Source organism: Mauremys reevesii, linkage group 6, assembly GCF_016161935.1.
Source record: "Mauremys reevesii isolate NIE-2019 linkage group 6, ASM1616193v1, whole genome shotgun sequence".
NCBI classification, from domain to species: domain Eukaryota; kingdom Metazoa; phylum Chordata; order Testudines; family Geoemydidae; genus Mauremys; species Mauremys reevesii.
In genome coordinates this window covers 8,708,460-8,716,370 of record NC_052628.1, presented here as the reverse complement: position 1 = coordinate 8,716,370, position 7,911 = coordinate 8,708,460, and the positions used below count along the sequence as shown (strand labels likewise).

Genomic DNA, 7,911 nt, shown 5'->3' with positions numbered 1-7,911 from the left:
ACATACAAGTCTCCTGAGTCCAGGCCAGTGCTCTGTCCGCTAGGCCACACTGCCAATGGGCCACTGATACAAGTGTACAGTTTCCTTTTTGAGTGACACATCAGCTATTGTATTATTATTATTGTTCTGTATTCAGTTACTTTTTTTTCCCCCCTGAGTGCCCAAATATGTACTAGGCTTCTCACAGAAAAGACAGGCTATTTTTTTTTAAATGACTTGATTGTAGGTGCACCAGTTTTGGGTGCCCAACTTGAGATGCCTTAAAACGGTTTGATTTCCAGAGGTCGAGCGTTGGGACTTTGTGAAAATCAGACTTTTCCAGTGGTCTCCAGTGGGGTTCCCAGAAACTGAGGATCATTCCAAATCATTAGACAGTTATTTTTGAAAATTCAGACCATACGGTCTGATTCTCCCTTATGTACACCTCTTTTACCCCAGTGTAACTCTACTGATTTTATTGGAGTTATTCCTTACCTACACCTGGGCAAATGACTCTATTCCATACTCCTAGACTTGACGGAATTACAATCTAAACCAACTGATCCTGCATTTTGGGTGGACTTCCAATCCCACTCAGAGCCCCACTATGTGATGTGGGATACCTGACTATCCAGATCAAACAAACCAGAAGTAACTATACTTGAGACATGACGTTAGATGATTGAAACCATAAAACAGTGGGATTTGACCTTGTTGCACCTCTTCCACTGCAGACATGCCTGACTGCCTCTGCGGTACATGCACCATCCCTCAGTCCCTCAATAAAATGAAGCAAAAGCCAACTTTGAGTTCTAAGCACTGGCAGCATGATTTTTCCCCCAGTCTGACAGGGAAAGAAGTTGGCCCAACAGACAACTTTAAGGGGGACACATAAAAAGCTTAACACTTGATTGGAGGAAGCTGGTGGGTGGGGGACCTTTATGCCTCCAGCCTCTCTGGTTCCATTGCCTCTATTAAACAGCCTTGAGGTTCCGCACTAGTTGGCTACCAGATGTTCAATATTGCATCCCTATTGGAAGGTTGTGACAAAGCCCCGGAGAGTTGAATGACAACAATCTGTCAACTAGTCATTGTTGTATTTTTTTTTCCATATTCCATTATTCTGCACCTTATGTCACTGTTTTTAGTCTGTAAATTGCTCCTTGTTTATTTCTGTTCCTTTCTTCCATGGGTATTTTTAATTCTAATGACATTCCACTGCTGAGACGGTTCTTCAGAATGTTGACACTGCTTTGCCCCAAAGAGAGAGACAGAGGAAAGGCAAGGGCATGCCAATTACTCAGAAAGATCCAGAGGTTCAAGATGTGATGACACTGACACAAGAAAGTATGATAAATGCCCTGATTTACATCTTGCTCCCATCAGATAATTTCCTGAAACTATGATAAAGTGATTATTTACAAGGAAAACCTTTACAATGTAATTAAATAAGATTGAGGGGGTTGGTCCAGGAGGGGAGAATGGAGATTGCAGATAGGGCTTTTATTTTTTTTTAATATAAGACAATGGGATAGCAATTCAGTTTTCCAACCCCCTGTGCTCTGGATAGTGGGTTGCAGAGCCTGCAGCTATTGCACAAAGGCTGAGTGCATCAGCTAAACTGCAACATCGATTTTGCAGATGGGAGTCTGGGTGCTGTAGGAACTGTGCTGATAATCCAGCAGGTGGCAATCTTGCCTCTCCTAGCATGTTGTTAGGGGACACTCTGCCACTGGTAGGGACTGAAGTTCAGGTGAGAGATGAAGGCTCCTGAGGGTTTGTGCTCATTGAAGATCTCAGGATCCTTTTTGTGAGAGTAGGGGTATTATCCCTGGTGAAATATCAGCATCATGAATCCAATAGATCTGCTCACAGGGCTCATGGGTTTTAATCCTGGCTCCAACACTGACTTGTTGCATGGCCTTGTGCAAGTTGCTTAACCTCCCTGCCTCAGTTTCTCCATCTACGACACAGATTAATAACTTACCTGCTTGACCTCAGATAACTGTCTCTCTCCCTAATGCAAAGCTAACACTGGGATTATTGAAACTCTCAGCTGCTGCTCTGGGGAGTTTATGAAGGTGTCATTCTGTCTGGAGTGGCTCACAACTGAAAGTGCCAATCTCAGGGCAGACTGTCAAAAAGCAGGACAGACACCTCAAACTGGTAATCCTATAGTTAGATTTCACCAACCCAGTAACAAATGTGAACTCCCAAAGTACTAACATAATCTTATAATGGAGTCACAGACAGTCCCCTTAGACATTCCAGTCTATCTTGCGATCCAGAAAGATGGTCTATGTGATAGTCACATACACAACAGATTACAAAATATTCAGGTTGCTCCCACTCCCAAGAGATGACTCATTTACCCCAGGTCAATTTCTATCTTAGATCTCACACCAAAGACTACACCTGTAGCCAATCCTGTAATAAACTAACTAGAGTTTTGTTAAGGGCGGGGAGGGGGAGAACAGTTATTTACAAGTTAAAGAAAGCAAGCATATACACACAAATGAGTTTCAGTCTGTGATGCAAAAAGATGACAGAGTTGTAGTAATCTGTCAGTTCAGTGTTTTTCAAGGATAACCCATGCCACGCTGCATGGGGATCTCTTAGTTTATGGTTAGTAATCCTTGCCATTCAGCATCCAAACAGGGTAAAAGAGAGACAGTTTCTCCTTTTCAGGCATTTTTATCCCCACAACTCCAAAGTGATGGGATGGGTTCATGACTAGGTCTTTTCTTCCTAGAGGAAGTTAGGAAAGCTGTCCACAGGGCTTCTCTCCTTTGATGCTCCACAATATCTCATTGGTCTTCAATGGGCCATCTCTATGCGGGACAAGCACTTTACCTTAATTAATGCTTCTTTTCCTGTTTGGTGAGTTACACAATACAGAAGTTTACAATCCAAACATTCAGTATAACTTTATACCAGGGGCTACTGAGGGTTAAGTGATATCAATACATACAGAATTCCTACAAACATTTTATAAAAATCTAAACACATTCTTATCAACGCAACATCTACTGTCTAATTTGGCAATGCTAACACACAGGTAAGCAAGACTGGTTTCCAGCTATTCATTCACAAGGGTTCAGTGAGGCCTTGGGCCTTGTCATGAGCTGGCACCTGGTCTGCCAGTGTCACTGTGAAAAGGACAGTTTATCTCCTCAAAGACTTGTCGACCAGTTCTACTTCCACCCAAAAGAACAAAACCAAAAATGACACTGTTCCCGTGTCATTATTTCTGCTTGTTGTTCTTGTTATTGCTTAATCTGCAGTCACTTCAGAGCACAAACCTCTCCCTGGTTTGAGACCTGGTTACCTGACCAATCGTCCCTCTTAACTGTCACAGCTAAGACCAGCAGAGGCATCTGAGCTGGACCGCTTCCAGTATAAGCCAGAGAAAGCCACTGGTAATGTGGTCTCCATGAGGCATTCTTGATTAACCCTTGGGACAATTTACCAAGAGGTGTTGTGAATTCTCTGTCACTGACACTTTTAAAATCAAGATTGGCTGTTTGTTTGTTTGTTTGTTTGTTTGTTTTTTTAAAAGACTTGCTCTAGGAATTATTGTGGGGAAATTCTCTGGCCTATGGTCTTCAGAAAGTCAGAAAACTTAATCACAATGGTACCTTCTGGTCATGTAATCTAAGAGTTTTGGAACGTGCTTCCTCATCGGTCTGCCACAGCCCAGGTTTATTAACCTTCTAGGCATACTGCAAAGCTCATATTTCCCTCTCTTTATTTAGCTATATGTAGGGGCAATCCTCTTGTTGATGTTGAGATTCTTAATTAATAGGATTGACACCCAGGATTCTGGATGGGAACCTGCAGTTCTATTTTTAAAATAGGAATAAATAATAACATAATAAATATGTTGTAAAGCATCATGCCAATCTGCAGTCTGATACCATATCCACAATAGCAGCAGAGGACAGCACACAGAATTTAGGACTTGGCTTCTCAAGAATGCTGTGAAATGCACAGTCGCAACCAGTTAGACTTCTCTGAGTCCTCATAACTCCAAAAAGAGGGAGCTGTGGGTGCACAGTTCCTGCAAAAATCAGACCCTATGGGCTTTTCTACTTGGGGAAAAAGCTCAGAGGAGTTAGTGCGGAATGGCTAGTGCACACTAGTTACTCTGGGCTAACTCCCTGTGTGGAAACTCTAACTCCACACTAAGAGTGCCCACATTCAGTTTAGCTCTCTGCACGTTTGAAAGCTTACTCTGCATTAACTTCCCTGTGTAGACAAGCCCTAAGTGCACACAACAGTTCTGAAAAGTGCCTGGGAGCTTGCACACTTCAGGGGAGTAATCCTGAGCAGGTAGAAGAGCCGGGACGGCAGGATGCCAGTCTGTGAATATGCAGCATCAGTTAGTCCAAGAATCTGTTGCACAAGTCAAGAGAGCTGAGTGGCTCACCAGCTCTCTGTGTAACCTGGGATTGTTGCCCCAGAGAAAAAGATTTCAGGCACCAGGGGTACTATCAGGCAGAACTAAATAACATGTCTGAAGCATTACGCAGTGGCTAAGAGTGATTAAGGCCAGTCATTGGCAGAGGAAAGACTAGAAAGGGGCAGCCTAGTTTTCCATGCTGTGCTTTTTCTTCTAACTCATGTGGCTACTAAGAGATCTACCACCCTCTTTTTCTCTAGAGAGACGGACTGATATATACAGAGCACCCTTCCTCCACAACTTCTGGACTGGAGCACATTAGCTGTTGAACGTTACACAGCAACACTCCCCTATATTTAATGAAAAATGGATCCATCTGAGCATAATTTGGGTAGGATATACTGACCTGCAATCCCTGACCTGATTGTAGACTAACTTATATATTATGTGCTAAGGCATATTAAACAGTGTTAAGATAGCAAAATAGAAGCTATTAAAGTTGTTGTGCAAATACGGAAACATAAGAATTTGTATCATAACTAAAGTAGGCATGGGAACGAGCTGAGGCCTGCTGGGCCTGGTACTATTTTTGATAGTTAGCTTAAGTAGCAAAGGAGTAAGCAATCTTTGGCATGCGGGCCACCAGGGTAAGCCCCCTGGTGGGACAGCCCGGTTTGTTTACCTGTCGTGTCCGCAGGTTCAGCCGATCACGGCTCCCACTGGCCGTGGTTCACCACTCCAGGCCAATGGGGGCTGTGGGAAGCAGCACGGGTTGAGGGATGTGCAGCCGCTGCTTCCTGAAGACCCTATTGGCCTTGAGCAGTGAACTGTGGCCAGTGGGAGCCACGATTGGCCGAACCTGTGGATGCGGCAGGTAAGCAAACCGGACCAACCTGCCAGGGTAGTTACCCTGGCGGGCCACATGCCAAAGGTTGCTGATCCCTATTATAAGATTTAGCAATAAGTGCTTTGTGAAAAATATGTTAACAGCAAAAGAATAGTTTTGTTTAAAATTTCAAGGGTTTTTTTTGTAGGTGTAACCATGAGGTTAACCTCATTAACGTTTTGGAAACACTGGGAAATGCAGGATTATCACAATAGCTTATGTCAGCAATCAAGAATCCCAATTATGAGTACCTAGAAAGCCCCATATGGATAAAGGGCATAGACTTAATCACATATGGTCACAGATATGTTAATGTGTAAACAAAGGGATATAAAACCAGACTGATGAATGTTCACAAGTGAGATGTTGGGAATGATGTAGGTGACAGCCAAAAATGTCCTCTCCTCTTGTGGTGTGCTCCACTGACTGTTTCTTCCATCTTTGTTTCTAATGGCCTCTATAAGGTTGTAAGTATGCAGAAGGTTGTAATTACATCAGCATAGGGGAATTGCTTTATTTTGGACCAGCCAATTACTGTAAGTATGCACGATCCAGGGGGTTGTTTTGCTATATTTTTTCTACTCTATCTTATTTTCCTATGATTTCAATTACAGTTGTCTGTACAATTAGAGCTCATACAGTCAAGCATTCTTAAAATTACAATACCCACCTGCTGAAGTGAAAAAACAGATTGACAGAGCCAGAAGAGTACCCAGAAGTCACCTACTACAGGACAGGCCCAATAAAGAAAATAACAGAACGCCACTAGCCGTCACCTTCAGCCCCCAACTAAAACCTCTCCAACGCATCATCAAAGATCTACAACCTATCCTGAAAGATGACCCCTCACTCTCACAGATCTTGGGAGACAGACCAGTCCTTGCTTACAGACAGCCCCCCAACCTGAAGCAAATACTCACCAGCAACCGTACATCATACAACATAAACACTAACCCAGGAACCTATCCTTGCAACAAGCCTGATGCCAACTCTGTCCACATATCCATTCAAGTGACACCATTACAGGACCTAATCACATCAGTCAAACTATCAGAGGCTCATTCACCTGCACATCTACCAATGCAATATCTGCCATCATGTGCCAGCAGTGCCCCTTTGCTATGTACATTGGCCAAACTGAACAGTCTCTACGCAAAAGAATAAATGGACACAAATCTGACATCAGGAATCATAACATTCAAAAACCAGTGGGAGAACACTTCAACCTCTCTAACCACTCAGTGACAGACTTGAAGGTGGCAATTTTACAACAAAAAAACTTCAAAAACAGACTCCAAAGAGAGACTGCTGTACTTGAATTAATATGCAAATTCGATACAATTAACTTAGGTTTGAACAGAGACTGGGAATGGTTGGGCCATTACACTAATTGAATCTATTTCCCCATGTTAAGTATCCTCACACCTTATATGGGTCATCTCGGTTATCACTTCAAAAGTTTTTTTTCTCTTGCTGATGATAGCTCATCTCAATTGATTGGCCTCTTACAGTTGGTATGCATACTTACACCTTTTCATGTTCTCTGTATGTATAAATATCTTCTTGCTGTATGTCCCAGTCTATGCATCCGATGAAGTGGGCTGTAGCCGACGAAAGCTTATGCTGAAATAAATTTGTTAGTCTCTAAGGTGCCACAAGTACTCCTGTTCTTCATACAGTCTCTGTGTGTGCTTCACCAATCTCATCTTCTTAATTAACTCTAAGTAGCTGCCTGAATGAAGAACCTGTTATTTGTGACAAGTGTGATTGCACCCCAAACTAATTCAAAGGCTACAGACTGAATGTAAATGCATTACTTTGAAGTTGGCCAGGATACTGGGATGACAAAGATTGCTAGGGAATCTTTAATGGCCACAATCAGCTCTGGACTCATTTTCACGCCTCATCCAGCAGACTGATGCAGCTATGAAAGAAAGGAAAGTGAAACTAGAGACATGATGCACTGTGATCTATGATTATTATAAATAAGAACATCAGAAATCCTTGAAAGAGAAGCAAATCCCCTGTGGGCCCTTTATGACTGCTCTTTTTGTTTACCTCTTCTTGAATTTCCTATTATTCTCATTTTTGATTGCATATCATAGGCCATTCTAACCCACAGCTGACCTCTTAAGTTAGAGAGTGGATAAAGCAAACCTCCAAAAAGATATAAAATAAATATGCAGATTTAAAAAAAAAAAGACAACATGGATTTCTGAAAGCACTCAGCTGTGAAAGCCTCTGAGAAGTGTAGGGAAGCAAGGCATCTGGGTTGTGCTCTGCACATCCTAGCTGGTCTTTGGCTACTCAGCTCTGGGGATAGCTCTTAACCACAAAAATGAAGTTGCATTAATTTCATTTCCAGATCAACTGGGGGAAGGACACAGCACATTAGTCGTCAGGGCTGGGGTCTCTTTTATATTCATCCGCATGCATTAACCTTCATCTTATTTGTTGAGTTAGGCTGCTTTTTGTATATCATGAATAATTTCATTAAGCATTAAGAATTTACCCATACTGTATGTGTATCTTTGTATATATATATTTAATATTTACAATTTGCAATGCATAATAAATATGTAATAGGCAGGGTATGAGTTCTCAGGGTTTACTATTACCTAAGTCTGTCATGTGCTATAACCTT

The 7,911-nt window shown here is 42.2% G+C and overlaps 1 long non-coding RNA gene across 2 annotated transcripts in view; it reads right to left on the bottom strand.

The window, feature by feature from the left end:
• Nucleotides 1-2,704: 2,704 nt before the first annotated feature.
• Nucleotides 2,705-7,911, bottom strand: part of LOC120407510 — a 33,515-nt gene continuing 28,308 nt past the window's right edge. For both annotated transcript variants that reach the window (XR_005600077.1, XR_005600078.1), the window contains exon 3: nt 2,705-2,852. This is a non-coding gene — a long non-coding RNA (uncharacterized LOC120407510). The remainder of the gene's footprint in view (nt 2,853-7,911) is intronic.